General features: G+C 36.4%; 2 long non-coding RNA genes across 3 annotated transcripts in view; one reads left to right on the forward strand and one right to left on the reverse strand.

The window, feature by feature from the left end:
- Positions 1–26,405, forward strand: part of LOC118260899 (uncharacterized) — a 101,613-nt gene that overhangs the window by 34,356 nt on the left and 40,852 nt on the right. The gene's annotated exons all lie outside the window — the stretch shown is intronic.
- LOC118260897 (uncharacterized) lies at positions 2,946–6,001 on the reverse strand. Its single transcript, XR_004782322.2, has 2 exons — positions 5,624–6,001; positions 2,946–3,221 (listed from the first exon to the last, which is right to left on the reverse strand). It is a non-coding gene; the product is annotated as an uncharacterized LOC118260897 (long non-coding RNA).

Genomic DNA, 26,405 nt, shown 5'->3' on the forward strand with positions numbered 1-26,405 from the left:
TCAGGAGATGAGACTTTGCATTACTCACAGAAGCTCCCGGAAAGGCCAAGTGTACTTTCAGCCACGCAGTTTCAGTCTGACGCTGGGTCAAAACGTACAGGCTTGGAAATGAAGAGGGGAGAATCTCACCTGGCTTGGGATGTTTAAGAGACTAACATACATTACAAGATTTGAATCACTTCTGTAGTTTCTATCCTGTTAGGTGTACAACTGGATTGAAACACTAAGCCTTGAGAAAAAGATTTTTATTTATTTATTTTTTAAACAATTCCCTCTACTCTCCTTTCCCTCTCCCCTCTTCTCCTCTTTCGTAAATCTTTCATAATCGAGATACTTTTCTCATTAAAACTTCAGTCTGACATTAAAAAAAAGCTTTGAAATTCATAGCACATTACTTGATGTTAAACTTTGCTCAGTAATAGACCATTAGTTTACTTGATGCATGACTCTCTGAATACTTTGTACCAGTAAATATAACAAACACATGATAATTGCTATGTGTAACATGTTTGCATTTAAACACGACCTTGAACTTACTTCTCAAACATTTCAGAAATGTCAGCTATTATGGTGATCTTTGCTCATTACTGAAAGGAGTTTCTGGGTCTGAATTGTGTAAGACATTTATATCTATTAAAAATGACACAGTAGAGCTATTTTTTATTGTTTTAAACTTTTAAAACACTTTTAAATCTCAGTAGCCCTCTGAGTCATGCGATCCTGTGACTATCTCGGCACTGTTCCAATCCAAAAGTCTAATAAAAGCTTCAACAAAGGAAACCCTAGTTTATTTCAGAAGTAGTGACAAGGCCAACCTGTACACTTATTAACACCTTGTTAAAAACGACATAGTCATATAGCAGCACATTTTTCTAAGATGTATATAGTCCTATTTAAATTAAAAAAAAAAAAAGCATTGTTATGTGTAGAAATAAATGTGATCAGGTCTTTATCTGCACTAGAAAACATCCAAGGCAAGTGAAGGTGAATAAAAGTGATATAAAACCTACCTTTTTCATTACCTGACCTGACATTGACCCTTCAGTTCCAGCTGGATCATCTCTCTGTGGTGAATGTGAATTGCTCAGTCCTGTGTCCCCCCTGCCCTGGTCTTGTCTCCCTCTGGGACATGAAGGTGTGTGGGGTGCAGGTGGGACCATCCACCTCCATTCTGCAGAGCCCCAGGAGCTTGGTTCCCCCATCCTTGGTTTAGGCAGCAAGCTAAGGAGGGCACATCTGACCAAACATTCAGGCAATTTTCCATGGGACAAAAAAGTTTTCACTGTGAAATATTGGTGAAAACGCAGCTGTCAAAGTGTCTTGCCCTCTTGTAGAGGGCAGTGACCTCTAACAGCTGAGAAGTGACCCTCACCTGAAACCTGTTCTGTAATCACTTCATAGCTTTGCTGCCAGTGGTGAAAACAAAACAAAACAAAACAAAACAAAACAAAAAGCAAAACAAAACAAAACAAAAAAAACACTGGTTTGGCGTAAAACCTAAGTGACTGCCTCCAAATCAGAACACGATACTACCTCAGGTCGGAACTGCCTGTATTCAGAGAATGGTGAGCTAATGGTGAGATTCCTTCCCTGTTTGGTAGGGGTGTCTTGCTCAAATGGTATATTCACAAAGAGCTAAAATTAGAGGTTTTTTCTGGCTTTGTGTTAAAAGCAACAGCCAGTCCACTGCGCTGATGCTTCCAAAAGCACTGAGACTGCTTTTAATAACAAAGTGAAAGTGACACTGATGCCAGTCATTTACATTCCCCTATGCACATTTACATTCAGCTTCTCCTGTGTCTTTCCTAAATTAGGCACTGTCCACATTAGAATTCAAGCCATGCTGGCCACAGCTATGTTTAAATGTGGTTGCATACTAGTACGATTCCAGCATACCATTTCTGACCATGGGGGAACAAGGATTTTTTAAATTGTTGCTGTTTCCCTTCCCTTCCACAGCAGTGTAAGCTGCACTGCTCTGTTGATGGCAGGACAAGCCTTCAGTCTGTGTAAATTGTGTGATTTTGGTAAAGCCATGTCTATTTTGACCTGCTTAGTCTCTGCTACTGTTTTTCCATATAGACTATACCGACTGTGACTTGCTACCATTGTCATTGTAGCAGATGGAAAAGACAAACATTGTGTTCTTTACGGGAAGATGCTCAGACCTTTTGGGGAGAGACACAGAACTGCATAGGAATAAAGTCCTCTGGGAACAAAAGCATTGCATAAGCTCTGTTATACAGGAATACTAGCAAAAACACCTTTCATAGCATCTAAACACCAAGACTATTCTTTCCTCCTCAGAGGTTAAATGTTGCAAGTATGGATAAAAAAAAAAAAAAAATTATTAAAACAACCTTTTGAGCAACAATGCTTTACTCAGAAACATGCTGCAGATTCTGGTGTCTTTACACAACAGACAGAAAATGGAGATTTTAGATAACACTGTGATTTGACTTGTACCAGTCAGTGAGTGGAATAATGCTCTAGTGTAAAATTGACCTATGTAGCAATGATTCAGGGCTGTGGGGAATTCAGCACTGTGGACTTCTGTCTGAAGACCATTCAACACCAGCTTTACATTGCAGTGGGCAAGTAACTGCCCTGCAGTTCTAAAAGGAGCAATGCAACTGCATTTTCCACCCCTCTGATACAAAATGGCCCCAAACCTCAGGTCTCTGAACTGGGTTTGAGGCTAAAGTTTGTTAATCAAACTGGAGGTAGTCCAGTAGTTTGCCTGTTGCTATTCACTAATTGATGCCATCACCTTCCCATGCAGAAGTCAGGTGTAAATCCAAATATCCTGGCCTGCACCTTAGGTCTTATGGCTGAAAACTAGGGTGCAGTTCACATTCAAACTCTGCTGCAGACCTGTGTAGGGTGCAGAAAACATTTTTGACTACTTGAGGTGAGAGACAGATTACAATTTAAACCAGATAGTTGCATTTTTTATTTTTAATTTTATTTTTCTATATCATTAGGAAAGGCAGTCCAGGTGTTGCCACAAAAACATTTCTGACAGGGCAAACAATGCATGAAGTTTTTCATATAGGAAAATAAGTATTTATATCCTAAAGAATACTGTTTATCCCAAAGATCTTGAAGCTTTTCATGGAATGGTATCTCAAGTTTCATTTAGAATACTATCTTGAAAGACCTGGTGCTTGGCTCTTCTACTTAGGCCCGTTGTTGAATATGATTGCATCTCTGTGAAGAGACTGAGAAAGGAAATATTTGTGAGGGAAAGAATCGTGGTTGTTCCGTGATTAAGAAGGTGGGTTTGTACACAGGAGATCTGCCTGTGTAACAGAATTATTAACTGGCACTGGTTAAACTACCTTAACCAGGACTTTGGGAAGTCACTAATATCTTACTAGATATCTCACTGTTGCCTAGAAACTGAGGCAACAAAATCTAGGAACATAACAGCATTTTGCGCCTGATATGTCATCAACTTCCCCTCCGCTTTCAGTCTACCACTGTCCCAACAGAGAATTCATCATCACGGGTCTTACACCTTTCTGCTTGGCATTGCTGGGTTGAAGATTGCTTGCTGGTGGCTGGCAGAGATTACAACAGCCAGATAAGCTGCACAGGGGCTAAGGGCTGCCCATTTCTTTTGTAGAGAAAAGAAAGGAAGTCTGATTTAAGGCTGTAAAATGTGTTAGGTTGAGAAATACTGCTTTTTATTCACTTATTAAGAACCTATCACTTTTACTTTTTAAGTTAAAAAAATAAAAAATAAAAAAAAATAAAAAAGTAAAAGTATACTACTTTTTAAGTCTCCTGAGAGGGAAGCCTTTAATAGAAAAGTATCTCAAGCTTCAGTTAGGATACTATCACAAAAAAGTCTCAAGATCATAAATGAGAATAATACAGTTGGACCTACCTCATTTTTATGCCATCTAGGAATATGACCCTCTACCTTTAACTGAAGAACTCTTCAGTCAGAAATTATGTTTCTATATAAAGTGTTTCAAAGCTTTTGATGGTCTGTTGAATGGCAAATTTCAGTTCTTTATGTGACCTTGTTTAACTTAATGAAATTGTTGTGTAATTAAAGAGATAACATTATATTTTTGGTGTTGAGTACACTTCAGAACTGCAAGTTCTATCTCCCTCTGGAAGAAAAACAGAAAAACAAAACCCAACTTTGTTTAATAGGAATGGCCAACACGGTGGGTGGAGTAATTTCTGTTTGGGGTATGTGAATGATTTTTATGTTTCCAACAGAAACATATTCTTTTGATTAACGGACTTTCAGTCTTCAAAATATCTTTGCTATATCCATGTTTGGATGAAAAGTGTATGTTCGCCTTCTAATAAGCTGTTATACTACTTCTGCCACAACTTTTTACCACAGGCTTACCACAGGAACCATGATTCATGCTATCATGTGTTTTGGACTACTTAAATTTGCAGTTATTAAGCAGTTCTGAGAAAGGCAAAGCTCTTAAAAAATCAGCACATCTTAAAGGGCCTCAACAGTTCTACAAACGTGCCAGTTATCAGTGCTCAGCCCTGCCACCATGAATACAGACAGGCATTTTTTATAGGGTTAGGTCCAGAACTCTGCCTTGTGCCACTCTCTTTTGACTTGTTCTTCAAAATTGTGTTTTTCTTCCTTTTGTTTTCTATTTTTCTCTCTCAGTTTCCAAATTTTTTGTTACTACTTACCACTTCATTTTTTCACTTCCCTGATCTTATCTCAGGGTGTTCCTAGCTGTCATTTGTCTTTAACTTCTCTCCAACCCTTCTTTCACTTCATACTTCCCCCTACATATAACCACTGCATATCCAAATATCAGACCTGGGTCCTGCTTGGACATTACATGATATCCAACAGAGCCAGATTTGGGCTTCCCCTATTGTCAGTCTTGTCAATATACTGAATCCATTAATTTGTTTGCCAGTTAGAAAGAAAGAAAGAAAGGAAGGAAGGAAGAAAGAAAGAAAGAAAGGAAGGAAGAAAGAAAAAAAGAAAAAAAAGGATTCAGAGCAAGTTAGAAAATGCTACTGCAAAAGGCAGTAGTTTTGGAAATGGGTGTGTCTGTCACACTGGGGCCCACAGCTTAAAATAAATAAAATCCTGGGATGACTGTGCTGGCTAATTTGTGAGATAAGCCTTTTATGCTGGGGATTTTGTCTGGACAAAGTGAGCAGGCTGGAGAGCTGAATATGCAAGCAAACCACTTACCATGCCTCTTGCATCACACACACATAACTAATACGTTAATCATCAACGTTCAAACACAGTTACCAGATATGATGCCATAAATAACTTCTGTCTCTGTTATTTTTGTTGACCTAACATATTTCTTCACTTTGGTCTCTTGTTTCTAACCCTCATTCACTTTTGGTTTTGAAATCAGTTGACAGATCAAGAGTTTCATAAAACCCTTCCTTCTCTAAACTTTGCCTTTGTATGAAATATCCTTCTGATATGCCAAGAACTGCCGTTGGCTATTAACTTTCACTTAGCAGACTATGAATTAATTTACCACGCTGACATGGGTAGTTTGAGGCGCAGCGTGAGTCACAACTCATGTTATAGTTTGTTCAATTATACCCCAGTCATTTGAGCTAATTGAGTCAAATGATACAGTGTCACAGGACTTACTGTAAGTCCAGAGGACTTCTCCTTCTGCCTAAGCTGCTCATCTTCAGCTGTCAACAGCTCACAACATTTAGTGTGATTGCTGCCAGATCCCTGGCAGTGAAAATCTCCAGCAGCCTGTGCTCCTGTGCGTGTCAGCAGCTGCCTGGGAGCCGGTTACTTCTTCATTCGTTGCTGCTGCTTGCATTTATTTCATGTGCTTTAACGTTGCTCCCTCTCCTCTGTCACTGACCAGTTGTTGGACCAACACTGTCCTGCAACAAGCGTGCCAGGCCTCTCTGTGACTGATTTCCCATCAGGGAACAAGTGATGAGTCAGCACTGCCGCTGCTGTCATCGGGGCTCTGCACACTCAGCCCGAGCCCTGGAGCTGCTTTTTGCAGCCTCTTGTGGCTTTGCTCAGAAAAGGAATGGAAAGTCTCGGAATCAAACTGAGTTCAAAATGTTTTTGCTGAGCTTTGCTTTAGTGATGAAGGCGGTTGGCATTTTTCTGATTCCTGCAATGCCTTTTCCCATGTGCAATTCCTTCATTTGTAATGGGATTAGTCCCATTTGACACCAGCATAGATGACAGTAGCATTTAGTGTTTGTAATAAAACATTGCATTTTAATGGGGCTGTTTTACATGCATTGTAAAGTACTTTGCTGATGTAAATTAAGTAAGCCTTGTGTCAGCCCTTGGAGATAAACAAAGGACATTATATCCATTTTCAAGGTAGGTAATCTGAGGCAGAAAGAGATTGAGACAACCAGTTTGGCTACCTAAAATTAAACACCTCAGCCCAAACAAATAGATTGTGAATCCGTTACTCATATTAAAAAGGAGGATTGCAGTCTTTCAACTATGCATCACAGCCATGTATGATAAAACTTCAGGGGATATTTAGACACTGAGTTCCAAAAATTAAGCCTGATGGAAAAAACAACAACAACAACAACAACAACAAAAACCCACTGAGATTGTTTTCAGGGGGAATAAAATCTGACTATTAATAAATTTAGTTGTCTTGGCTTGCAAAAATAAATAAATAAATAAATAAATAAATAAAATTACCTTCCCTAGAAAATCTTTTAGTTTTCTTCGGAAGAGTGATTCATTTATGCATTCATTCAAATGCTACAACAAAACCTCATATGAAATGATGAGAGAAGAATGACCATACGGGTGCACTTCAGAGACATCTTTTTGGCACCTCTGTTTTCAACAAGGATAAACCCTAGGAAGACCTCTTGTGAACGTTACAGAAACAGGGTATGGAACTCTGCTGGGATTTTTAAGCCAAGTTTCATTAAATCCTTACCTTGTTTGCCTGCATCTGAGCTGTGAGATGTGAGAGCTGCTCACTAGTGGAGAGCTACTGGGGTGTGGGCTGTTCATGCCTGGGGTCAAGTCTTAGAAGTCCTCTCCAAGTCTTAGAAGAAGGGATCTCCCAAAGAAGGCCAGGAGGCAAAAGTGCCAGTGGTGGTTTTGGCTAGAGGAGTAACAGGCTGTTTTGGAATAACCTTTCTCTTAATAAATCAGATCCCAGAGGGAATGACTTTCCACCCTTACAGATGCTGTTCTTTCTTTCTTTGGAAGTCAAGTAATGAATCCTACAAGCTCTCCAAACCACTGATTTGTAAAGGATTTTTAATTTACTGAAACAAGCTTAATTCAGTCTTTTTTTTTTCTTTTTTTTTTTTTTCTTCTGGATACCTGGAACTGATGTATTTCCCTTAAAGTAGAACTGATGCATCACAGGAAAGAAAGTATCACTTCCTCCTCTTTTATTTCTGTTTTTAATCCCTGCTACAAAAGAACCTTTTTTTTCTATGCTTTGCTCAAATAACATGTATGATCCATATTTTGTGACTTGGCATATGAAAAGTGAAACTTTTACAAGGCAAGATTTTCTCATTTATTTCATTTAACTGATGTCCTATTGAACACATGGACCAACTTTCTTATGATTCAAAGTCTGTTTTTCCAATGTAGAACACTTGAGCAAAAGGTCAAAACAGTGTAATGTTGATTTAGATGCTACACAGGGACCATTTGCACATAACTAGTTGCAGGAGTACATATTAGATCTTCTCTTCAGATTGAAGTTTAAGTGTTGAATGCAGATTATAAAGTGCTGGCTGATATATTACCTTGCCCTCTTGGCTGTAAATTGCATTTGTGCCATAAGGCATAAGGGCACAGACGTAGTGCTGTAGCATCACTCTGAATTGATGGGTCAAAGGAGCAAAGAGCTATACTCTTACACTAACAAAATTTGTACTTGTTGGAGATCTATTTATACATTTATACTGCAATGCAGAACCACACATCATTGAAGCATTTCTCTAAGAGTTGGAATATTTATTGCCCTTTTCTGATGTGATGATCCAATTTACCTGTTGATTTGCTTAACATCTACTGTGATACTGGAGGAAGAAACATCCATAGAACCATACAAATCACAGACTAGAAACACGGGCAGGAGAGTACCTCTGAAGGACATTTAACTCTAATCTCCTGCTTGAGGCAGGCCTGCCACCAACACTAGATCAAGTCAGCCATGGCTTTGTCTACCTCAAATTTTTAAAACCTTCCAGGGTAGAGATTCCACAGTCTCTCAGATCCACCTTTTCTCTATCCTTCCAAAGAAAAAAACTTGTAAAAGTTGCAGAAAATCTTTCTGGACAGCCTAAACCTTCCAAACTGCTGTTTGTGGCTGTTTACCCCTGCTATATTGTCTGTTTCTGTTGAGAAGAGAGAGAAGATGGCCCTTTCATCTTTGTAACTATGGTTCAAGAAATTGTGGGAAATCCTGGAGTAAATAAGGAAAGTCTATCTGTGTTACCACATTCTTTCATAAAAACTCATATATTGAAATACAACAGACCACAGCTATTGGGATGCAAGCCTCATTTGTATGAACCTTTCTGAATCTCTATCTGTGTTACCACATTCTTTCATAAAAACTCATATATTGAAATACAACAGACCACAGCTATTGGGATGCAAGCCTCATTTGTATGAACCTTTCTGAATCTCCCAGTTGAGATTCATCCTACTGAACAAAAAGTGGAAAGGAAACTTCAGGTTGCCATTACCAGGTTCTTGAGGTGCCTGGGCTTCACATGTTGCTATAATTCTTACCACATTAAGTAAAATCCACATTTTTCTCTTCTTATTTTCTAGGTATTTTAAACAGTCTTTAAAACTGACATCAGATTTTTTTCCTTCAAAAATGAGAATAAGATCATCAGAAACTAATTAGATCTTCTTCTAGTGTAAAACCACACTGGAAACTTTTTCTAAAATGTCAAGGCTGCCATAGTTATTATTTGTCCTGGGCTCTAAGGGAGACAGAGTAATTTCCAGACTTTTTTTTTTTTTCTTTTCTTACCTTTTTTTTTTTTTTCCCCTGTTACCTAGTATATACAATGGTCAAATATACTGAAAAAGCAGATAGTATACCCCAAATCATGCCACGTATAGCACTCTCACTTTATTTTTTTTTATTCCCACAACAGCAACAGTAAAAATCATATTTTCTGTAAAAAGAAATGAGCACATCTTTCTTTTCCTTTCACTACAAGATATCAGAATAAATAAGTATGTATCCAGACTATCACAAATAGCAGTATTACTAGACTAATATTTCCATGGTCTCTTCAGTTGGTTGACATTATTTGGTTAAGGGCTTATTTTTCTTTGGTTGTAAAATGTTTACTTGGAACAAATGAAACGTGGGAATGTGCTATTTTTTATAGATTCTTATTTTTTTTTCTTTTTGAGATTTTTTTTCCTCCCTTGTACCTTAGATAAAAATTTTGATTCAGTTAAGAATGGAATGGTGAGCAACATCTTGTTATCTGCTAATACTGAAGCATGAATTAAAGTCCCATCTTGTCCTCAGTGGGAATCTGAGTCATGTCTTGTGTGAGTGTCCTGATCACCAGGCATTGGGGAAAGAGTGGTGGTGGGGTCTCTTATTTTCTTCCTAAAATTCCTACCCAGCCATTGGAATGGTGATTAGAGGCTAGGCTGTAGCCTGAATAAGTGCTCTAGCCAGCTTCCAATAGACTCCTCATGTTTCAGGAGTAGAAAAGACCTCAGGAAATTGTCAAGTTTAGTGTTCTCCCCATGGATGGGATAAGCTATAAGAAGTTCTTCCTCACAGATGTTATTCTAATCTGTTTTTAAAAAGCCTCCAGTGTGGAGAGCCCACACCTCAGGGGATTTTTGTTTAAAGCTTTTAAAATTTCTAAACTAGGGTCAGTATCATAGTTTCTAATTTTGGGATTTTTGTTTTCTACTGAGGAAGTAAGAGCTAAAATTCTCATCAACTAGATGGGAAAATGAATTACAGATAATACTGAGCTGTCATTGATGATGTAGAAAACATAAAACAGTTAATTCTACACAATGGATATACACTTTAGTTCTATCTTTATGAATATAGCAACAGTTCACAAATATTGATGGTATTTTCTGCATAATTGGTCTCTATTGTAGAAAATTTACATCAAAGACAATAGTGTCTTGTTCCCTGTATGTAGCCTACAAAGGCTTGTCTCCACATGTGGCATGTGTTTTTCAAAGCTAACCATGTGATTGCTTGTTTCCTATGATTGTTCCTAAAATCTTGCAAAAGATTTCTCATAAAAGGTGAACTAATTAGTAAACAACTGGAAGGGATTCAGAAAGCAAACAAAAATAAATAAATAAATAAACATAAGAGACTGTAGATGTTGGGCTTGTATTTTGAAATTGCATTACCTTTCAAGGAAAAAAAAAAAAAAAAAGGCCAGATCATAAGCAGAAGCAAATTTCACTGTCAGCAATTTTAGTGATTTTGTCACAAATCTTGCAACATTAAGTATTTGCCTTGAGCCCCAATCCTCTGAAGACATAGGATTTATTTTTTTTTGTAAGAAAGAAAAAGAAAAGAAAACAACACACTTGGGGTGAGAAAGCTGAACATTCTTGGAGGTCTTTTCCAACCTTGATGATTCTATGATTTTATGATTCTTATCTGTCTATCTATCTATCTATCTAATTATTTATATCTATTATATCTATGTTTTATATCTATCTATTTATATCCATTTATTTATTTATTTATTTGAGGTTGGACTAGGTGATCTTGGAGGTCTCTTCCAACCTAGATGATTCTGTGATTCTGTGATTTTGAGAAGTGCAAATTCATCTGGACAAAGGAGTGAATAGCTGAGAGGAGCGAATAGCCTGCCTTAAGGTTATATTAACCATACAAACAAGTGACAGCACACTGAAATGCCTTGGATGCATTGCCTGTTTTCATATGCTTATTTATTTCTATTTTTATTAGACTTAAAACATTCCAATTATGATTTTCCTGTACTATGTAATCAAAAGCATGATCCATCTGATTTCTACAGTGATAAAAGTCTTCTTCTTCAAGATTTATTCATAGATTTTACTCCAATGACAGCTGAATGAATAGAATGCCTATCATATTCTATTCATCTTTTTGCTCTCAATTTTTTTTTTGTTTATCTAGTGAGGGACCATAAGTATATAGAGATGGAAATACTTTTTTTTTTTTTTTCCTCCAGAAAACACTTGTTATTCTGATCATCTCTTGAAAGCAGGTAATAAAAAATATCAAAACTGTCCACTTGCTCCAAAAACAATTATCACAATTTTTCAGATGTCTTTAACATGCTGTGACCTGGGTGACCAACTGTGAATAACAAAGACCAAGTGATGAATAGCTGGAATGATTAGTTTGCAAACACATCATCAGCTGAGTATCACTTGTCCAAACTATTCACGAAATATTTATAGAGTAAGAAAGTAGCATTGCTTCATGAACAATTTTATTAGGTATGACATTCACTATGAGTCAAGGAGCTCTGATATAGATGGTGAGCCATATTTACTGTGATGTCCAGAAATGAAAACAAGACGTGCTTTCTCTGGGTTTTTTCAACCACTGATGTAGCAATCAAATCAAATGTGCATAGGATGAAATAATTCAGCTTCTATGGATCCAAATTTATGTAGAAGAGGAAAACATCTCAGAAGGTTGCTAAAAAATAAAAATAAATAATAAAATTAAATTAAATTAAAAAGTGAGATTTTACAGCTGGCACCTTAAACTGCAAAATCATTTATGATTTATTTTTCCATTGTCAAGCCCAAACTTATTCTGGCCTTGGTATCCTCTGGATATGTGCCTCTTCATTCAAAAAATGTATTTGAATACTTTTTCTTTCTATCTTCCTTTTGGAATTTTGGTAACGTCTTAATATAATGTCACCTTCAACCTTAACTGTTATATACTTTCAGATCATTAATGAAGATACTGTGAAAAATGAAATCTAATACACAGCTCCAGTCTGTTACCAGAAAGTTTCCCACAGGTTGCAGTAGTTTACATTGCTTTCCTGACAGCAGTGCTTCAATGCTGTAAAAATACTTTCAGTGCTCATTTAAGAGCTAATCTGATTTGTTCAGAGCATAGTACTCGTATCATTATATTTTCAATAAAAATAAGAAAATGACAAATTCTGTATTTCATTGGAAACCTCAAATTTTCAATGAAAATTTGAAAGAATATATTTTTGACAGGAAACTAAACCGGTGATTCCAAAATTTTGCAACTATGTTTTCTGGGAATCCTAGCTTTGATGGAAAAAAAAATGTATATATACATATATATATATGTGTTCTTTATTGGGACTTCTGATTTTGCAACATATTTTTTAAAATAATTAACAGAAATATCAACATCTGTACATGACTGTTTACTTTGTTTCCCTGGGTTTTGCCAGCATGGTGATTCTGAATATAATACATTTACACTGGTACAATAGCACAGTGGAACAGAAAATTGTGTTATAATTGACTTCCTTTTGCCCACAGTGGTGAAGTTAAGCAAAAACATGCATTCTTTTGCAGGTCACCCAGTTTGTGACGTAGAAAAGGAATTTTGCAACTGCTCTTTAAGACTTCCAAGTAATTGCTTTATGGTCACAACTCATTGAAGGCCCCGTGCCCCACCCAATTAAAATCTGGATTTGTTCTCCACACCAGGTGCAAATGGGTAGAATGTGCACAGAGAGGCAATCTAGTTCAGTATGAATGGGCAAGAGTCCATAAAATTTATTTTATTATACAAGTACCTCCTTGAAGTTTTCCTGATAAAAGACAATAACAACTCTGCTTCCTTGGAGGGATTCTGCATTTAGGCAGAGGTAAATTTGGAGCTAGGGCTTTTACACCTACCATCTTTTATCCTGTCTGTTGCCTCTTGATTCATGATTGCTAGGATTAAGGCTATGAAACTGAAAGCTCATTAAAAAAAAAAAAAAAAAAAAAAAAAAAGACTTAGGCAGGAAATCTGAAAACACAAGATCATATCCTTGATGGATCAAAGTTCATGTAGGCCATTATCCGCCTTTGGAGAAGAGCCAATGCTACAGGAAATGATACGAATTTTTAGTAATTTGGCCCTAGAACTCATACTGATCTCTGACAGAGTGGCTGAACACAAAATGCATTATTTCTTCTAACACATTTATTTTTATCAATTGTGGCTGACAAAATATTTCCAACATTTATAAAGTCTATACGCATATTTGTTTGCACACAAACACAAAATTTTGACCTTTATAACTTCCTTCTGTGATCAGTTTTACAGTTTTCCTGTAATCAGGATGCATCTGTGGAAAATTTCACAGAGAAGAAAGACCTTGAACTGTTGTACTCCAACAATGGCTGAAGTAGTTTTTCTTTTTATTTATTTTTATTTTTTTAATTTAAAGTGAAATGTACCCATCATTTATGTTCAGAAGTAGTACTTGTTCTGAATGGCTGGAGGATGGTATTTATAAAAGCTATTTTAAGCATTTAACTATTGTGAGATTCAGTTTATCAAAGCCTGTAAACTTGTCATCCCCATTGTTAATAGACAGAGATCAGTAGCTCCAGACTCTGAATCTGAACATCTTTAGAGGAGGTGAATATCTTCTACTGTGGACATTATCACTTTTATTTATTTATTTATTTATCTTTAATGGCATTGAGCCTTCTGATGAGTGAGCAAAATATGGGAAAAAAAAAAAAAACAAACAGTAATTTCATTTAGTTCTGATGCAATGTAGGAAAATAAAACTCTTTGCCTTAGCAGTACTTTTTTTTTGTGGGTTGATGTGTGCAAACTGCTCTTAGTGACTTGTGAATCAAGCACAGTCCTGCGGTAAGAGGCAATGCTCCCCCCACATAGACCGCATCACTGACATCAGCAGAGCTCCCTGTGTGATTTGGACCCTCCAGCAGATTTGAGATTGAAACTAGGATTTATGAAAATTGCCCAGTGACATAAAAAGATTTTCGTTACAGGAAATATTTAATTAAAACAAGTTTTTCTTAGAATTAGTAACTTCTATTAACTTCCGCTTTTTGGTATCATAGTTTACACCACAGTGAGTGTTACCATAGAAAAAGAGTATGGTTGTCACCATGGTAACAGGTGGTGTGCCATAAACAAGCAACACAGTGATAACTTAATTTGAATGACATTATTCCATGCTACTGTAAGCAAAGTGTAAATATTAACTGGAAGAGGATGTAAGCAACATTTAATATTTTTAATGGTATCATCTAGTTGTTATTTAACTGCAAATTTACTGAAAATGCAGCAAGGCAAAATCATCACGTCTTTACAAAAGTATGAAGCAATATTGTAAGAAGCTTAAAATCCCACTTCTGGCTCCTCTTTTACTCTGACCACATAACTTCACTTCTGGGCCTCAGATGAAAAAATGATCAAAATATTTACTTGCTTTTAGAAATCAGATGAAATAAATATGGTTCATGGAATTATTTAAAGTAATTGCTGTTATTACTGTCCAAATTATTATTATTATTCAAAATACTTATTTTAATGAAAAATTATATATATATATATTCAGAACATATTCCTCAGTGTACCACATTTGTTCACTGAAATAACAATAGTCTCACCTGAAATTGTACCTGGCTCAAATGTGTAACTTTCATATGGCCCCAAGCTTCGGAGAGCCAAAATATATATGATATTAACATTTTAAATTGTTTAAAAGACATAATTTTAAATGCTTAAAAATATTGCAATTATAGTTTTCTTTTTGCTGTCAGCTACATTAGCCACAAAGGTACCTGATTCCTACCACAGTCTGGCTAATGGTGTATAAACTTAATGTATCTTTGTAACCCAAATTAGAAAAAACTAAGTTTAAGGTGATCCAAGTATCACTGTTGTGTTTTTCATGTATTCATGGGCTTAGAAAGAAAAAGATCTTTATTTTCTTTTTGTTTGACAAAGCCTTGTGAAGACTAAGCTGTTTGCCTATACCGTTCATTGAAGTTGCATAAATGTTACACACCCAGGTAATATGAGGAAAGTTACATTTAGATAGTGCGATAGATTGGAAAGATAAGTAGAATCACAGGAGTATTGAGTCTTGCAGCATTACTAAAAGCATGTAGATTAAAACCCACCTGGGTAAATAAGAAAGAAAATAAAAAAGAAAATGCAAGTGATTTTAGAATATGGCTTTCCTAAAAGTCCACGAAGCCATCATCAGACCTTTTGCTATATGGAGAACTTGATGCTAGGTTGGAACTTCAATGCTGGAAATATTTATAGTCCCTTAGCAGCCAGAAGAAAAACCACACTCTTTCTTTGCGGCTGCTCTTGGTACCAATCAGGCAAGGACTGCTAAGAAAGGATGTTGTGGCCTACCAGGGTATATATAAAATTTACATATGTTAGCCAGCCTTGTCTGTTGAGATAATGAAGTTTCTTCATTCATACAAATATTCTGCTATGAGTATTTTTATAAAACAGTATCAGATGATTCCCTCTGTGGCCATGGGCTGAAGGCCTGTTATTATCTCTGCTTGAGAGATGAGGAAAGTAAGGCTCCGAAACTTTATTCCTCCACTTTTCCCAAAACGTGATAGAAATGTGCAGCCTATCTCTATTGCTGGGAGAAGACATTAGCCATAAGCTGTCTCCCAAGCAATTGCGTGGAGATTCCTCTCCTAGTGAGCAGTGGCCAAGACACTTACTTCACTTCTCCAAAGTGTGGTGTCTCTTTCTAAAAGAACAGGGATGCTCTTCCTCTTGAATTCACTCTGCTGAGATACAGCAATTACTGTTTGCCACGGTTAAACTGCTAAAGTGAAAGAAAAGGCTTGAGAATTTTGTGGTTCTAGGAAGAGAAATCTTCACTCATGTTTTATCTTCCCTTTCTCTAAGACAAGAGCCATGCTATAGAAATATATGACTGTAGTTCATTTGAGGTCTCTGAATTTTCACCCTACATTTTCAACCCTGCATTTTCAAGTCAGAGGCTGTGTTCTCACCTGTGGTACACTGAGAAGTGATCCTACCCAGAAGAAGCATGGACCCAAGTAACTTGGAGACATTGCTTGAAAAACAAACAAACAAACAAGAAAACAAACAAACAAACGAACAAAAAACAAACACATACACACAGTCAAGTGCAGAGTCTTTTAGGTCACTCCTTTATTTAGCTGTCACAATTGAGTAACTTCTTGAGTTTTTTTCTGCACTGATGCAGTGGCTGTAGTGATGAAGTGACTCAAAGCATTGAAGTAGACTTGCACAGGGCACATTCTTGCCCAGAGAAAGGTATCTGGATAGCTACTACAGCCCACTTGGCAATTACAGCAAGTCTGAAGTGAATATAACTTACTTTGGTAGGTCCATGCAAGCATTCAAGTAGTTTTAATATCTGAGGTCGCTGATTGCTTGCTTTGCTCCCCTGTTTTTTTATGCACTGTGAGAAAGAAGAGGAAAGGATTAGGGCTGTAGCTGGCTTTAAACCACATTCCACTTTCACTTCTTGAAGTGCTATGACATGTAGAAACACACAGCTGAACTATCTTTCACAAAGTCACTGTATTACTATAGCTGCTGGCTGACTTAAAAACACCTGTATGCAGTGGATTACATCTCCCTGAGTTTTGGTAGATAATAAATAGTAAAATTTATCTAGCTTTTGGAAATTTCAAGCAAGTGCTCTGAATCTTGAATGCTGAGAAAACAGCAAAAAATACCCCAAAACCTCAAACTATACTTTAAATCTCATGAGTCAGTATGGGGATACTTTTCTGACCTTAATTACTGAATGGTCAGAACTGGCAATGCATTGCTGGCTGGTAAAGCAACATCCAGGCCTCTTTTCTTTATTGCATTTCATAAGATAGCCTGGTAAACAAAAGAAATGCTGAAAATTGACTTTGCTAAGCAGTCAGATAAAAAGGAAGCAATATGCGTGTGTGTGTGTCTGTGTCTGTGTGCGTATTTAAAACCCAGCAGAAGAAACTACAAAGAAAGCAAAGGATTATATTTCTTTAAAAGCTCTGAAAATGTACTGCTAGATCTGTAACTCCTATCAGGGCTTGCTAACTCCATGCTATGCTTTGTGCCAAAATCCCACGAAGAGTAGCTCTCCACAAGATCAGCACCAAGAACCACAGCAACAGATGGCTGAAAGGAGAGTCAGTATTCAGACCTCTTCACTGACAGCTGCAGAAGAAGCTGGAAGACAATGTGAGTTACTCTTTGCCATCCCTGTCAAAGCTCACTCATAAAACGTTACACAGAGGCTCACAGTTAGGTACTTCCTCACCTCGTCCCTTCTCTTCTCCCCCACAGCTGAGCCTGCGTCTTGCAAAACTGCAGTGAAGTGCTGAACTGTGCCTTTCTGCCTCCTGGCCTGCACCTGACACATAAAAAGGGGATTTCAAGGGAGACTTTTCCTGTACACTTCCAGGCACTTGAGTCCCGAGATCACAGTGAGATTAACTGCACATTGTCAAGCTGCAGACTAGCATGACAAGCCCTCTCCCACCACATTGCACAGGACCACTTGAGGTCTGCCTTTAGGAGCACTGTGAGCTCAGCCACAGCTCGATTAACAAGTTTGTCAGCTGGAACAAAGAGGGGTTGAAGTCATAGATTCAGACTACTAGCTCTCTAGGACAGGCTCTGACATGATTCTACTGTCATGTGCAATCCTTAAAGTAGTGTCAGTTGCCTGCAGAATTGATTTTACTATTATGCATTAGCCCATAAGAAGAACCTCAGTCAATACATCCACTTTGAGACTGAAATGAAAATTTGAAGAGGTGCTGAATAAAAGATATTAGCCATAAGGCATTTTAAAGAGATAAGAATACAATGCTGGGATGTCAGGCTTTGCTGTATTCTGTATCTGAGGATCTTCTACTTATTTGGATAAAACACCTTTGCACAGCAGATGAAATCTGATGCAATCCTGTCATCTGACTGAGTGTGCTTGTTTTCCTCTGCTGCTGAGAACATGTGAATTGCCCCAGTCAGGATCTGGTTGTACTGATCTGCATAGGGAGATCAAGGTTCCTCTGCTCAAGGATCACGGATGTTTCTTGGATGACTCATACACTTCTGTGGCTGAAGCTAAACACCTTTTGAAAGAGAGAAACTGCCCCTTTCCAGAGGAAAAGTGACTGGGAAAAGTTTAAGTAGAAGTGTCCAGGTTTTATATATATATACATAAACGTGGGGAAACTTTTGTCATGAAGAGTTCCAGGGTGGGAACTCATTCTTCATTTTGGTCTGCTCTTTAGCATGAGAAAACCCCTTGTCTTCAGAGGATGAGAAGACTGGAAAGAATTAGTGTGCAGCTGTTTGTGTGCACTTGGGCTTAGTCACTGTTTGTATTTCAGTGTGTGGACTGACATCCAGCTCCTGCAGCTTCAACACAATGGGGTTCTGACTTCACTGGGTGCTGGGTCAGACGACAAGTGAGAGTATAAATAACAAATCAACATTAATTGAGGTCACCTATACTTTAAGTAATTACACAGCAGCGCAAATGGCAGTGCAAAACAAACATTGGAAGCACAGCAGTAAAACAGCTGAAGGAAAGAGGATCTGTTCATTCAAACTGATGCTGTAACTGCTAGACATAGTTTTCAAATGAGCTGTCCCTCTTGAATTTGGCAGAGGTGATCTTTTCGTTTCGCAGGAAGAAGCAATTCCCATTGGAGCAGCTCTAGCTCAAGCTGCAGCAGAGAGCGAGCCTGACAATTCAGGCCCTTTTAAGGTTATTGCCATTAAATTAGTCACTTGGAATCACTAAATATCAGTTTGTGAGATTATCTTTTCAGTAGGCAAGGGCCTTTTAATTTTTATTAGAGCAGTCAGTTCTTTTATAAGTCTGAAATTAAAATTAATCACTGTGGTAGTACAGCATTAAATAACTCCCCTGGTTTCAGTCAAGCACGGGATCTTCAACAAGTTTTTTTATTTGTTTGCTTTGGGTGGGGTGTGTGTGAGTGTCTTTTTCCTCTCAGTTTACAAGTTTTATAAGTAACCAAGGGCTTGGAGGCACAGATCTCTAAAGCGGTGGCTGGGTTCAGGAGGGAAGCTCACCAGAAAGGGAATTCCTTAGCCTTTTTCAATCACATCTTCTTTCATCTGAATACACAGACGGCCTCAGTGCAGTTTCCCATGAAACAGTGAAATGGCATATCCATATAAAAAGATCAGATGCTAGAAAGGTATAATTATAACTTGCTCCCTCCACTCTGTCTTTTTCTCCTCCAAGACAAGTTCTACCTGGATAAATAACATCTTGTTTCTTCATTTACATTTTTAATGTCTTGTTTACCTTTTCAGAACCATCAGGGCACAGAACAGTTTCTTAAGTACTTTTCAACATATCTTTAACCATTTCTGCAAAAAATATTTAAATTTTGCTGTGATCTTTGCTTTTTTATTTCTCAGATTTAGGTATAAAAATTGCATAATTTTAAAATAACGTACCCAGTCACTTTACAGGTGAAAACCATCAAATTCATGTTACCAAATAAGAATTCTTTAATGGCTAAAATAATTGATTTTTATTTTATTTATTTTATTTTATTTTATTTTATTTTATTTTATTTTATTTTATTTTATTAAAACTGCAGAACTTTAATGTGCTATTTAACTGTGGCATTTTATTCTGCATTTCTGCCTGACCTCAGTATATGACTGAAGTCCTCAGTCTCAGCCACTTCACAGGAAAGTCCAGCATTTCAGCTCAGTTTCTGGGTGACCGTTAACTAGATAACCATGCTTTTCCCCAAAATAGCTGAGATATGGGCATGTGTTTTCTTGAGTCTTCAGCAGGAATGCTTAGCCAACAAAAAGGCAGTGAATGCAGCTGGGGCCAGGAGCAATAAACCTACAAAGTGAGATATTTCAGTGCTCAGATGTCAAAAGACATAGTCTCTGATCTTACAAATCCTGGCATACATTCTAATTTCTCTACAAGTGAGCCATTAAATGGGATTATTCAAATGTATACATATAAGCATGTGTGTGTGTTTCCACATGCATGACCTAATAATGTTGGCAGCATGATACAATGAAAGCATGTACTGTAATGCCAGAAGATCTTGCCATTTGGGGGTTAAATTCCAGCAATCAGCTTCACTGTAAGGAACCATTAACATCACATGAAACAACCAAACTACAATAAAAGTCAAAGCCAAAACATCTTACTGTGAATATAATGACATTGCTAGTCCATTTAAATAGTGCAACAGTATGAAATATTGCACATGCACACACAGCATTTTATAATTGTGCCATTGAGATATCAGAATGGGGTTCCTTTTAACCACAGTTAAATAAAATAGTCTACAGCTCACCTAGTCACTCAGCTTGCTTTAGGGTTACTGGAGAGAAATAGCTCTTGGAAGGGCACAATTCTTCTGTGTTGTTTGGAATTCCCTTACTGAATACACTAAGTCATGATAAAGTAGATATTTGAGGTCTTCCTAGGCATTGCCTATATTGTTATCCACATCTTGCTAAATGAGTCCTGCCCTTATTGACTAGATGTTCTTATACATATCACCCCCTTCATAAGAATGCTTAGCAATCTGTATTGATGTATTTTATTCATCAAATAAAATCCTAATTAGATTTTTGTTTATGCTGATATTTACAGCATGAGAATATTAACTTTAATTCTATTTTCCTGTTCTCTTGCCACATTTCAGCTTGAAATAACCCCTTTATTGTTCCAGTCTTGTCTTACAGAACTATGCTGTGTGCCATTTTGATAACAACAACAACCCTTTTTTCTGTTTTGACATTTCCAAAACAGACTTCTAAACCTTGTTATCTCATTTAATATCTGTGGTATTTTGACTTATTGTGTCAGTTTTCTGCTGAAGAAAATTCCATACTATGATTTGTCCCAATATCAGAGGTGATCTCAGAGACTTGTACTTTTCTTCAAGTATCAGTGCAGGTGATAGGTTTTAGAACTTTTCTATAAGAGTAGAGGAGGCTAGAAACAAATGTATTTTAAAATGGAACTTTATAAATTTACTTTAAAAGGCTGTCTGACGTGGTTGCCTTTGATGACAGGGAGGTATGATAGAGAGTATAGCAACTGAGTAATACATTTTTGTGAGTCATGTTCCTATATCATTAATGTCCAATGACATGGTGCATAAGCAATATGAAGAGCTATAAAGGAAGTTATGTCTCAATGCGATCAAGAGGATCTGACAACTCGCACAACATTCTCAGGATCTGTTCCAAGAAGAGCAAGTAAGAATCATTAGGAAATATGAACAAAAGTTTATAGCCTCTCCAGAAGTCACGGAGTTTTTTTTTGGTGTCCTGGTAGCATGACCAAAAGGAAATGTTTCTTAATATTTGCTGATCAGAAGAAATATAACAGTTCTCTTCGTAGTTCTCTACAGCTTTGAAGAAAATGACTGTTGCTTTCCTTTCTTTAAACTTTCTGCACAACGCAGGACAAAAGATTTAATTCCACAGTTAGCAATTGGCAGCTTTGCCTGTTTGAAATATGTGGCTTTGAATTAGTCAAAATATTTGCAGTTATAAAAATAATGAATTATAATTTATTAACCAGCTACTGTATTTTGCCAATAAAAGTTTAGTTTGATTCTGTAGTAGAAGTTTCCTGAACCAGAAACTTTGAGAATTGGTGCTTTATTGGTTAGTATTCAGAAAGTTGGAATATTTCCTTTAGCTCCAGGCTGTCAGGAACTTTGGGGGACTAGGCTTTCAGTGTGATGAATAAAGTAGATTCCATCACTCAGAACCTTTTAGCCAAATTTAATTTTGAATACCTACATAAACAAGGCTTACTAAACTCAGTGAAACTATTTGCTCACTTCACTTCACTTATTTGTTTAATGTCTGTTATGTTCATTCCCTTGCAGAAGTAAGTTTATTATTTTTCCCAGTATTAGTGATATATAGCTTCTTTGAAGCTACAATAGTTTCATTTAAGTTTTTATCTCCATTTCAGTGAAAAGGAAGAGTGCTGCATCTATTTTCATTCTGATCAAGCAAGTTTTCAGCACAGCTGACCTAGAGCTTTTCCTGTAACTCCAGACCACGGCTTCTTGCCTCTGTTTGGTATATATTAACCACTCTGGTAATACCTTTCAAGGCTAAGCATTATTAGGAGCTCTTATTACATCTTCCCACAGCTTTGACTTATTGAGCTGAAGCCTGATTCTAATGCTTTTTCAGAAAGACTTCTGTTTCTAATTGGGTTGCCCTAAGCCTGCCTAACTGTAGCTTAGTGCAATTTGCAAAATTAGTTATGTGTTATAGTTCTGCACTGGTTTCATAAATCAGTGAAAGAAGCTTGCTGTCTTTGGGTGGGAACAATTTGGTATACTCAATCAGCCATGTGAAGTGAGAAATCAGCTTGGAGGTCTATCTCATGTCAGTTACCAAATATCATTGATTTAAAAGCTCCCAATTTTTATGCCACTGAGTATCACACACTGACTACAAATTCATCAACATAATATGTTCATAAATTGTTGAAGATGCAACATCAAATAAAAATAATGTCAAAAGACATTGGAAGAAGTTATTAGGATATGCAAGGATAAAGCACATTCGTCTGACTATGAGGTAAAAGCAAGAGCATGAGTGTGGTGTAGAGGGGCTGAATTTCTGGAGGTATAGAGTATGCTCTTCTAACACTGTGTTGGATGTATTCTAGTAATCAGTGTTGTCTCATGTGTAAAAACAACATTGTGATGCAGATTGCAGCTGTCAGATGACTCTCTCTCAATTATAAAATAGTCTTCAGAGACCAAGAAATGGAACCATGCAGTAAATGACAACTTAACACAGATTATTAATCAAATTCATGATTTTATACTGCATTTTCTGAGGCTGAGGAGTTACTTGTGTATTCATTACACTCATTGCTCTTAATCTCATTGCTCTTAATTATATTTAAATGTGAAAAAAAAAGAAAAAAACAAAAAAAACCCAGCTTCTGGACAACAGCTGATACTACTTGTCTTTTAGTGAATCACGTAAGACACATGACCCTCCTTGTGCAAGTAACACATCAGTGCATTTATGCACTTGTGACTGAATGCAATTAATATCCATGTAATTTTTCTGATGTCAGTGGAATTTCAGTGGCTTTGCATCTCTCAGAATTTCAAGTAAATTAAATCAAGAATTTGATTTGATTATATGGGAAAAAATCTTTCCTGGTAGTGTTAAACGGGTCTACAATTTCCATTAAAAGTATCTGAACTCCTATTAGGTCAAGGCAAGGCACTGAAATGGGATGAGTCAGTGAGAGTAACTGATGTATAGTAATTGGACATGAATATTTAAACAAACAAACAAACAAACAAAAAACTATGCATATTATTCAGGCAGTCAGCAAATTTGAGCTACATAAGATTTTTCTCTACTATTAGAGAAAATTAGTGATTATAAGGTGCTCAAGCATTACCAAATGTTTTACAAACTAAGAATTTAGATAATATAATCGCTCTGATGGGAATACTCAACCACACATAACATTGGATTGGTTGGTCATTCCTTCTCTGCCTGATATTATGTAAAGGAATGTATTTTGCTATAGATGAAAGGATTTACTGACATAGCAAGATTATTATACAAACACTTTTCTGTATCTTCAGTCACTTTTAATAAATAGTGAATAGCTATCAAAAATATTTTTCCTTTCAACTTTTACAGTTAATCTAATCCAATTCTTCAGTCTTCCTATGGAGGAGCATGTCTTTCTAAACATTTAATGATTTGTTATCTGGATCCCCTTCACACTCCAGAATAAGATTTTCCCCAGTCTCATGGGATGTGATAGTCATGTAAATTTTTATCCATGGAGATGTATGGACATAGCACATAGACTAGGAAATCTATAAAACTCTAAATATAATTTTATTTTACAATATAGTGGAGAGTCATACATTTTATAGAGAGATTTTATTTTTTTATTTTTTACCTTTTAGTGAATTTTGTGTAAGATGTTGGCTTAGATTCTCACTTAGCATCTGAAAGTAGAGATGCATTGATTTCAGTAGCATTACTCATGCAGCAGTTCAAGGGATATTAAATTCAATCCTTTCTTGTCTTTAGATAAATTATTTTCAATAAATGGTGGAAAAGCTACAAGTTCAGTTTCTCTCACACACACAAAAAGTGTCTTATACACCTTTTGTAATTTTTTTTTTTTAAATTCTGTATGAATTTATATTTTCTAATTAACCAGTGACCGTCATTTATGGTTTGTCCCAACTTGCCTCCATTATCATAGATGTTTTCCTGTGCCTAACACTCTGGAAAGTGGGAAGTGACAAGAATTGCTTAGTGTTTTTGAAGCCTAAATTATTCGTTCCTAAGATTTGTGAAAAAGGGATAATAGTAGGCTAATCAATTATTCTAGCTCTTTTTATTCTTCTGACATCACGTGTAAGAGTGAGCTGTAGACACTGAAAGTTCATACTACTGAAATTAATAAAAGGCTAAATACAACATTAAAAAAAAACCAACAACATGACACCCTAAATGTAATTTTAAAATCCTTATTTAAAATGTAATTTCTAATTTCATTCATTAGTCAGACCTGAATCAACAAATTCTTGTGTTCATTTATCCTTAGAGAGTAGTCACAGTGAATCCTAGCATAGGAGTTTAAGATCTGGGAACAAAAATAACTTGGAGCTCTGTTAGCAAGACACTGACATTTCTGGTTTTGTCAATTTAAGATTTTAAAGTCCATAGTTATCTTCCTTGTTCTTCATTAGAAATGAAGCCACGTAAGACATCTATTGGCATCTCATCACTTCAGTTCATACCTGAACATCGTCAATTTATACTACTATCCTGGACTGTGAATTTGAGTGACTGGAATATGGAAAAATCCGCTCTGCTATATTTGGCAAAAAGCTTCACCATGCAGTAGGGACATTAGTACCTTCACTGCCACAGTTAAATCAGAGACTTTAGTGGAAAGTGCATTGCAGCTTAGAAAAAGCACAAAGTTTTCAAGGAGGAGATGAAAGAAGGAATCTTTCTGTAAACTGTAACATAGTTCCTGAGGAATCACCAGAGACAGATTTCCTATGTTATTTCTAAACATGATTTTCTTGTTTCCTTTAAGAAGCATTTGCATTACCCAATGTTTCCACAAAATGATTTGACACTTCAATTAATTATTTATCTTTTTAAAATGTAGCTGACCTAAAATCTCTATGCTGCAGTGTTACTGTAGGAGTCCTAATATTAATGCTGTGGGTTTTTTTTTTTTGTTTGTTTTGTTTTGTTTTTAACTCCCACACTGATATGTTTAGGCAATGGTTGCTAATTGCAATTTCTTAAAATCATTATGCTTTCTTTTAACTTTTGCATTCTCAGGTCACAGCAGTCACTTTATAACATAATTTAAACCAGGCAGTATTTGATGTTTCTGTTTGATGCTCTCCATTTTGGCCTGTGCAGTGTTTTAGATACTGGTCCATACCTAAATTTTAAAATCTCCGAAAATAATTTCTCCCAAATAGAAATGAACTAGTATCTTCATATGAAGGTAGTAAAAGAAATATCAGGCCATTTTAAGCCCTCTATTTTCAACCCATCTGAGGAGAGATTCCAATTTCTGAATTTTACTCAGTCCTTATGAACTATTGGCTTCATGAAGGAAAGCTTTTGCTGAATTTGTGCCTGCTCTTGAATTCCTAGGGATATTAGTGGGATGTCTTGAATTACGAGATGAAATTCTAGCATATGCTTTTCTTATAGGAGCTAACCAAACCAAATCAAAATAATGTCACCAGCAATGCTTTTTTGGATTAGTTTTTCTGCTAGTTTAGCAAGCTAAATCAGCTCACTGAATATGTTTAGCAAGCTAAATCAGCTCACTGAATACTCAGTCTGAATCAAAGGAAGCAGCATCTGTCTGAAGTTGGTGGTAAGGGGGAAGGACTGGGACTATTCCCTCTGGCATCACTAAGCCATTCTTGCATATAATTATACTAGAAGTTCAGAACTTGTCCTTGGCTCATTTGCTAAGGCATACCTTCTGAGTCTTAAAGAAAATAGTTCAATCTGACCATTTTTAAATGTTTGTTGATAACCTTAGTAACCCATTTGGATTTTTTAAAAGGAGTTTGTCCCCTCCTGACTACTCAATAACATCAAACTAGTATGGCTACAGGGAGGAATAAAGAGTCACATTTAAATTGTAGGTTACAATAAATTCTGCAAGAAATATCTAACCCAAATAGGCCAATCAACTCAGTTTTTACCCATAAAAAATGAATGTGTATTACTTCTCACATGTGTAATATAACTCTTTCAATTTTCTACAATCTGACAGTTTATTTTGTATATTATTTTTGGTTTGTTTTGTTTCCCCTGTGGTCACCTATTAAAAAAAAAAAAAAAAAG

The sequence above is a fragment of the Cygnus atratus genome, chromosome 2, assembly GCF_013377495.2.
Source record: "Cygnus atratus isolate AKBS03 ecotype Queensland, Australia chromosome 2, CAtr_DNAZoo_HiC_assembly, whole genome shotgun sequence".
Taxonomy (NCBI): domain Eukaryota; kingdom Metazoa; phylum Chordata; class Aves; order Anseriformes; family Anatidae; genus Cygnus; species Cygnus atratus.